The 7,918-nt window shown below is 37.6% G+C and overlaps 1 non-coding gene across 1 annotated transcript; it reads left to right on the top strand.

Annotated features, from left to right (window-relative positions):
• The first annotated feature begins 7,410 nt into the window (after positions 1 to 7,410).
• Positions 7,411 to 7,514, top strand: LOC122236766. The gene has a single exon (XR_006215018.1). It is a non-coding gene; the product is annotated as a U6 spliceosomal RNA (small nuclear RNA).
• Positions 7,515 to 7,918: the final 404 nt, after the last annotated feature.

Below are 7,918 nucleotides of genomic sequence, written 5' to 3'. Positions count from 1 at the left end.
GAGAGAGAGAGGGAGACACAGAATTGGAAGCAGGCTCCAGGCTCTGAGCCTTCAGCCCAGAGCCCGACGCGGGGCTCGAACTCACGAACCGCGAGATCGTGACCTGAGCCGAAGTCGGACGCTCAACCGACTGAGCCACCCAGGCGCCCCGAAAGGTGCACTTTTAAAAACCACACAGCTGATCTCAGATGCAGAGTCCCTTATTCTTAAAGTGTCCTGGGATCCCAGAGTGGCATTATCATTTCAAATCAAAGAAGAAGTCATGCAGTTGTTGCATAACAAGAAATGAGGTAGAACACTTTTTCTTAGTCAACAAAAATCTTAGGCAGCATTACTTTCTCTTATTGGAATGGTCCCAACTATTTACCATCATGGATCTTATTTCAAAGGAGACTCATTTTTTTTTTTTTAAAGTTTTATCTTATTTATTTTGGGAAACAGAGAGAGCATGTGAGCAGAGGAGGGGCAGAGATGGAGAGAGAGAATCCCAAGCAAGCTCCATGCTCAGTGCAGAGCCTGATGCAAGGCTCAGACCCACAAAGCCATGAGATCATGATTTAATCTGGAATTCAGAGTTGGATGCTTCACCGACTGAGCCACACAGGAGCACCCAAAGGGACTATTTCTTAAATTCCTTGAAATGGAATGTGCTCTAGAAAAGCAAAACGATTCGTGGTTGTATTCCTGAGTCAAATAATATCTACTAACAAAGGAGTTTTTTGTTTTATTTTTAATTAAAAAAAAGCTTTTTTTAATGTTTATTTTTGAGAGAGAGAGAGAGACAGCACATGAGCTGGGAAGGAGAGGGAGACACAGAATCCGGAGCAGCTCCAGGCTTTGAGCTGTCAGTACAGAGTCTGATGTGTGGGGCTCAAACCCACAGACCACAAGATCATGACCTGAGACAAAGTCAGACACTCAACCGACTGAGCCACTCAGGCTCCCCCAAAGGAGTTTTTGTAATTGCAAAAATTAGCTTCTGTTTTATACTTACCACTGATTTGCCATGATGCCTTTAAATCTAGGGCCTCATGGGATAATTCAGAAAGTGACAGAGACGTGGAAACTGAGACTAAAAGTAACCTTGCCCCAAATAGTGAAGCTCATTTTGGAACATGGTGAGACTTTTCTTTTGGTTAGCTGTGACAGAGAAGATCAGGTTTTAAAAAGGTCTTGCTTTGTTAGGGTGCAAAACAGACCTAGTTCAAAAGGTGTTTTTAAGTATAGCTCTTTTTTTCTAGGATTACAACTTAGGTTCTCCTGTAAGCCAAGGATTTTATTTAAAATCGTTATCAAAAATTAGTTGTTTCCTTATCAGTTATCTACCTTTAACCCCCATTCATCTTTCTAATACTATGTTATTCACATGAATAGAGCTCATTGTACAATGTTGTCTGTACCTTTGCTATTTCAACAGGAGTCTTAAATAATACTATCTAGTGACCAGTTGTTGGGAATAGAGGTGCCAACTTAGACTTGGTATGGATTCCTTGTGCTTAAGCCAATATAAGACGTTGATTTGTGCTCTGACAATAACAAATGAACTTATGGAAATACTGGGGGGGGGTGTGCAATAGATACACCGAATGAATGGTCCAGGAATAATGCAGCACACTTTAAATTACAGACCATTTCAGAAATGATGATGAGGGAAAATATTTTACAGATATTTTTCCGGGGGATTCATTAGGGGTTTTAAGTGATCAGGAGTTTAGATTTATGTGCTACTGAGTCAGTACCAATAAATTATCCATCCATCCATCCATCCATAAGGGAGGAATAAAGTAAATGAATAATATGAAAAATATTGTAGGGAATGCAAAATCGTGCAAAGATATGTCTCCAAGCCAACACAATTTGGTTTGATACATGATCCTTTTATTTTACAGTTTTAAAATGCATCTCACAGGCAAAACCATTCTTTACTTCTCTCCTTGGGGAAATATGCAAAGACATGCAGTTCCACACAGGTCTGCCCCACTGGAAGGTTTTTATTTCAATGCTATCAACTTCTATTCTCTCCAATCATTTTTCTTTTATTCTCAGTATCCATTGTTTCCAGTAATTCACTTGAGCGATCTGAGCACCACTGAGAGCAGCTGTGAGAAACCTCTCTGCCTGCCTACTTTGTTGAGAAAGGCTTTTTGTGAGGGAGGTTCTTTCTGAGTCTATAGACAATTAATAAATAAAGAGACTGAAATTAAATTATCATTATCTCAAAATCACACTGATAAGAAAATACAGTTCTATTTTTTGCTGTACAGAGACGATTTTAAATTGTATCTGCCAACATTGATCCCCACGACTTTGTGTGGTAACGGTGTTTACTCTTGTCCAAACTGGAGGAGCACAGACGGGTCATCAGGGCAAGATTCCTTCCATACTAACCACCTACCTTCTCCTCGGCCAGTATCCTGTGGTGACCTTATTTTAAATTTCTTCGTCAAGGGTTGCTCTATCGTGTAGTAATATGGTAAATACAAGAAATGTGTGTAAGTTCATAGGGGAAAAAAAAAACCACCAAGTTGTATGGTTCGTTTGGTTGTCTAAGCAGTTACATCCGAAATGTATTAATGACATCTCTTCGATTGCTATTATCTTGATCATGATGGTTAGTATTATAATCCTCGTCACTATCATTGATGATAATATTTTATTACTTTTAAAGCTCTAAGTATATGAAATCACGGCTATAGATTTACTTAATCCAGTTATCCTAAATAAGTCAAATCTCTTTTTTTTTTTAAATTTAATCAGGGTGAGCAGATCAGTCTGATCATTCATAAATAGGCAAACTAACCTATGCCTTATCATTCTCTTGCTCTTGGAATACCATTCAGTTGGTTTCAGCTGACCAATGTCAAAATCATTGCAAAACGTAGTGACCTAAGATCTTTTTTACTTATCAGTTATGTGTGTAAATTATTTTAGACTAAACAGTAGGCCTCTGGTTTCGTGAAGTTGGAAGGGATTCTGTGTATTACGCAGTCTATCACTTAACAGTTTGTGAGGATGGCTTTGTTTCATGGAAGTTGTCAAAGTACCGACTAGTCTAGGATTATTTTATATCCAGTAACTGCTTTAGCCAGTTGCATCAATAATTACTGATATCAAAATTGAAAACACTGATGTCATTACTGGTGTAATAATAATAATAACAGCTCTCTTTTTCTTTTTTAAAATGTTTGTTTTGTAACTAGAATGTGCCAGGCTGCAGGATAACTTATTTTTTTCAACACTATACTAATTCATTTGGGGAACTGGCTCTCTTAGACACCTTGCCTACAGATGGCTCTTTTAGAGAGTATATAACATCAGTTCAGAGTGGTGAACAGAAATAATATTATAATGATTCATTCACATAACCAGAACTCTTAGAAACATTTTTACACAGTTGTCCTTAGAGAGTATATGATATGCCAGGCTAACTTAAAAAAAAAAAAAAAAAAAGATCTTAATTATTTTAACAACTCTGCAAGTTGATAGAATTATTATCATTGTGTTGATGAGCAAATTGAGACACAGGAAGGTTAAATATCTCAGAGAAAACCAATCTTACTTCCACTCCTGGAAATATTGGCTTTTTCACCTTCCCACTAAAAATAACTAGAAACCCTGGGTGTTATATATCAAACAGTATAAGAAGTCTTTGTATGGTGGAGAGAAGAAGGAAGAGCACTGTCAACTTTGAAATCCAAGAACCACCATGGTGGTGAGTGTCCTGAATTTTTTGTTGGCTGATACATCCAGATAGGAATGAAGATGTAGGCAACTGGTAAATGCCAACAGGCACAGACAAAAATTGCCCAAATAAAAACCTGTGTTTGCAAGTCAGAGAACCAAGAAAGGGGCAGCCTACAAGTTAGAAAAATTTTACACAATAGCTACTCTACTACATTTGAACACCACAGGAAAAACAAAATGAAACAAACAAAAAGCATGGCCCTCCTCCACTCATGCTAGTAAAGGCCAATTTGAGAAGCCTAGATCTCAACCTTTGTCCGGCTGTAATGGAGTGCTTCCACTTTCACACTAAGGTTAGTGTCAGAGAATGCTGACTAGTGAGACAGACTTTCATCTCCATGGGGTAACAAAGAGACAGCCTTTCTCTTACCATGGGGGTGGTGTGAGAGAAGGCCCAGTGGAGAGTCAGGACTTATACCACCACACTGCAATAATAAGGCCCTGTGGTGACAGTGAAGGCCGTATGGGGAACAGTTGATGAGGCCTTTCTATCTGTGCCAGCCAGGGAGGTTGGTGGACACCCTGTGGGAGCTAGAATTCTTATTCCCACCCAATAGTAATGAGGAATCCTCCCCCTGACTCTCAACAGAGGCCAAATGGGGAATCCAGACTTCTACTCCCCTGGGCAGTAATGAAGTGGTAACCCATATATCCTACCATGATTTCTACAAAGTTGTATCTTCCACATTTTTTGGCTTTTAAATTTAGGAGTTACAGGATGGTGTGTACCATATACTTGAAACAATGCTGTCTAAATCAGAGTATGGTCACCCTGGGGTATGTATGACATGATTTATTGGGATGTCAAATTAAAATATTAGAGCTTCTATTAAAACTTGGTTATCTCCTCCTTTTAAATGACTGTTTATATTTAAATTAAATATGATATTTATAATAGTACATGTATATAATTAATATATAAAAACACATACACTGGGGATGTACGCTCAGGTTTTTTTTGTGTGTGTGTTTTTTTGTTTTTTTTTTTGTTTTTTTTTTTACTGATTGGATACATCATATCTGGGGAAAAACATTTTAAACAATATTTAAAATGTTTTCTGACCTGAGGATTGAACGCTGTAAAAATGGGTTGATGTCTTGAGAACAGGTACTCAGAAGAGTGGTCAAAAGGAAGATTTGGGAGGTTCGGGAGATAAATGTTTTTGTGTTTGATTACTCTGACTGGATATAGGGACATACCTAGATAATCATATACTTTCCCCTATATAATGTCATCGTTCCAACAGACTTTAAAATATAATTATTTTAAGCCCTCAGGTAGAGAAGAACAACACAGGCATGTTGAGAATTTGCCTATCCGAGGTTAAGTCAGGCAGGTTGAGGTGTTAGGGAGCAGGATTGGACAGGGTTTGCTGTAGTCTCTAAAGTAGACATCTAACAGGATATGATATACCATATAATAGCGCTTCTAAAATTCTGGCAGTTTGATTGATTCAATCAATACATAATATCTCTGAGCCTCGAGGGAATCACACTTGAATGAAATTTAATCAGTGCTATTAACTCATCCAAAGACGGAATGGCTCTGATGGAGAAAAGTGGAAAGCCTAGAAAATTGAGACTGAGAATGTGAAGATCTACTTGATTTTTTAGTAACTGCTCCATTAAGGGAGATTCTAGATTTGGGAGATAAAGACACACTTGTTAGTTTAGCTTTATTAAAAACTGAATGTATGAAACACTACCACTACCCTACTTCCTTGGATGTTCCATTTCATACTTACCAAGCAACTTTGTGCTGAAAAAATATGGGTTCTTAAATATCTTGCTAACTAACAGCTCAAAATGGTTGATCACTACTGTGTGTCAGACACCGTTCTGGGTGCTTTATATGTATTAGTTCAATTAATTTTTATAACAGCACTCTGGAGTGGAAACTGTTATTGGCCCCATTGTACAAATAAAGGAACTTGGTTCCACAGAGGCTAAGAAACGTGCTCAATTGTTAAATTGTTAGTAAGCGGTAGAGCTGGGATTCATTCCGGTGTCAGAGCTGGAATGGTCAGAACTTCAAGTCTGAGTTCTTAATCATTCTGAAACATGGACTTGTTGAATCTGGAACAAGGGAAGCCTTGGAAAGGAATGTAGGTACTTAATTACTGAAATAATGTGACTGCTGTGGTAAATTAATGAATGGTCATTGAGCTGTTTGATCAGAAGTACATAGATCAGTCTTGTGTAAAGTCAGTTAGCAGGGCTTCATTGTGGAGAGACTGCACTCTGTAGTTTACTAAGGACTCCTGGTTTTTGGACTCCAAGGGGATTACCACTACAAGCCTCTGGTGAGTTAATCACCAGGATCATCCCTTCAGCAATCCAGCCTCTCCACTAGGGAGCTTCATTAAAAATTCTGATGCAGGGCACCCGGGTGGCTTACTCAGTTGTGTGTCCAACTCTTGACTCTTGGTTTCTGCTCAGGTCATGATCTCACGGTTGTGGAATCAAGCCCCACAACTGTGCTGTGTGCTGCTAGCACATGCTCTTGATTAAAATAAGTAAATAAACTTAAAAAAAAAATGCTGATGCAAGTGTGTCCTGTAAGTATGGCTTCTATAGGAGATAATTTGGGATTTTTCAAAGACTTCAGTGCAGTCTTCTTTTATGTGAACTCCTATGTCTCCTCGTTCATTGTGACTTCTCCAATCTGATTTACTGTTTCTGAGAACTCTTTATCTCCTAAATTGATAAAGTTATTCATAGAGTAATATTGTAAAGAACAGCTGTAGGGTTTTTTTTTTTTTGTTATGCTTTGTCCATTTGTAGGACTCAAAAATATTTTGAAAAGTAAAGTTGATTATTTAGTAAACTCCCAGTTGTGTTGGGCCAGTTCTTCTTTCTAGGAAATGACTCCTGAGAGTTGGCTTGTGTCAATTCTTACAAGGCAGAAACATCTGTTAAACTATTTTCTTCTTGGCATTTACAAAAATAGCTTTAAAGTTGTCGTTATTGTAGTTTTAAAAGTAGCATATTTTCATTTTAGTCTCTTCTTTCTCCAAAACTTCTGTCAGGCGATCCAGCACCAGGGACTAAAGCAGTGCTTTTTGTAGCTCTCTGGGCTTCCTTCTGTCTGAGATGATCATATGAGGGCCTGGGCTCATCCATAGGCACATCTATTAAAACAACTAAATCTAACTAATCGGGGCTGAAACCTCACTAGTTTCCTTCACTTCCATGTAGCCCTCCATGTATCCTCTTTAACACTTACCTAGAAAGTTCTCACATTGAACACAGCTCAGTCCGGCAAGCTTTCCTTGATACTTGCTCCTGTCTATGTATTTTTAATAATTTCTTTCCTGACTATTCTGGTAATTGACATTGGCCTTCCTATACTGCCTTATCATGGAGACCAAGAAATCTGCTCTCCTAGTTCTGGCTACTCCCACTAATTGCTTTTGGGCGCCAAAGTGACTGCTTTTCTGTCTGTTGTATTATTAAAGGATTAATTTCCCACTGCCTTCCTGTACCCAACACAGTTGACACAGTGGGATTTTTTCTTTTTTTAAAGAGTGAAGGGTAAAAATACATTCATACCTAAAAGTTTCTAATTCTAAAAAAAAATAGTGAAGAAAAGAAGGAAGATGGAGGGAAGAAGAAATAAATCAGTTGATATCAGAAATTAAACTGTTTTCCAAATGATGCTGTCTTGTGCTCACTTTGGCAGTACGTATACTAAAATTGGAACGATACAGAGATTAGCATAACCCCTGTGCAAGGATGACCTATAAGTTTAGGAAGCGTTTCAAATGTTTCTCTCTCTTCTCTATATAATATAGTGAAAGGCTAGTTACTATTTCCTATCAAGGAGAATAGAAATAATTAAATTAATAATATTCTGTTTCGTTTTCGAATTGATTTTTATTGATGGATAATTATAAGATGTAATATATTAATAATAGAGTGGTTCTGGAGGTATTGACCATATATGTACTAATGTGACAAATAAATAAAATATAATCATAGAGACTAAAACATTTATATAGAGACAACACGGGCTTAAATTAGTGGTGGCATCTTAGTTGAAATAAATGGCAAACCTCAATGTTAGAAGGTTCGCCTGACCCTAATTTATGAATTTGTTGTTTGGTTCCTTTTGTTGCATCATGATTTTATATGAAATTGCAGATAGAAAGGTAGAGTAATATGGTCTTATAGT

This window comes from Panthera tigris, chromosome A2 (genome assembly GCF_018350195.1).
Source record: "Panthera tigris isolate Pti1 chromosome A2, P.tigris_Pti1_mat1.1, whole genome shotgun sequence".
Classification (NCBI taxonomy): domain Eukaryota; kingdom Metazoa; phylum Chordata; class Mammalia; order Carnivora; family Felidae; genus Panthera; species Panthera tigris.
Note: the sequence above shows the minus strand (reverse complement) of the source record. Positions and strands in the feature narration are given on the sequence as shown.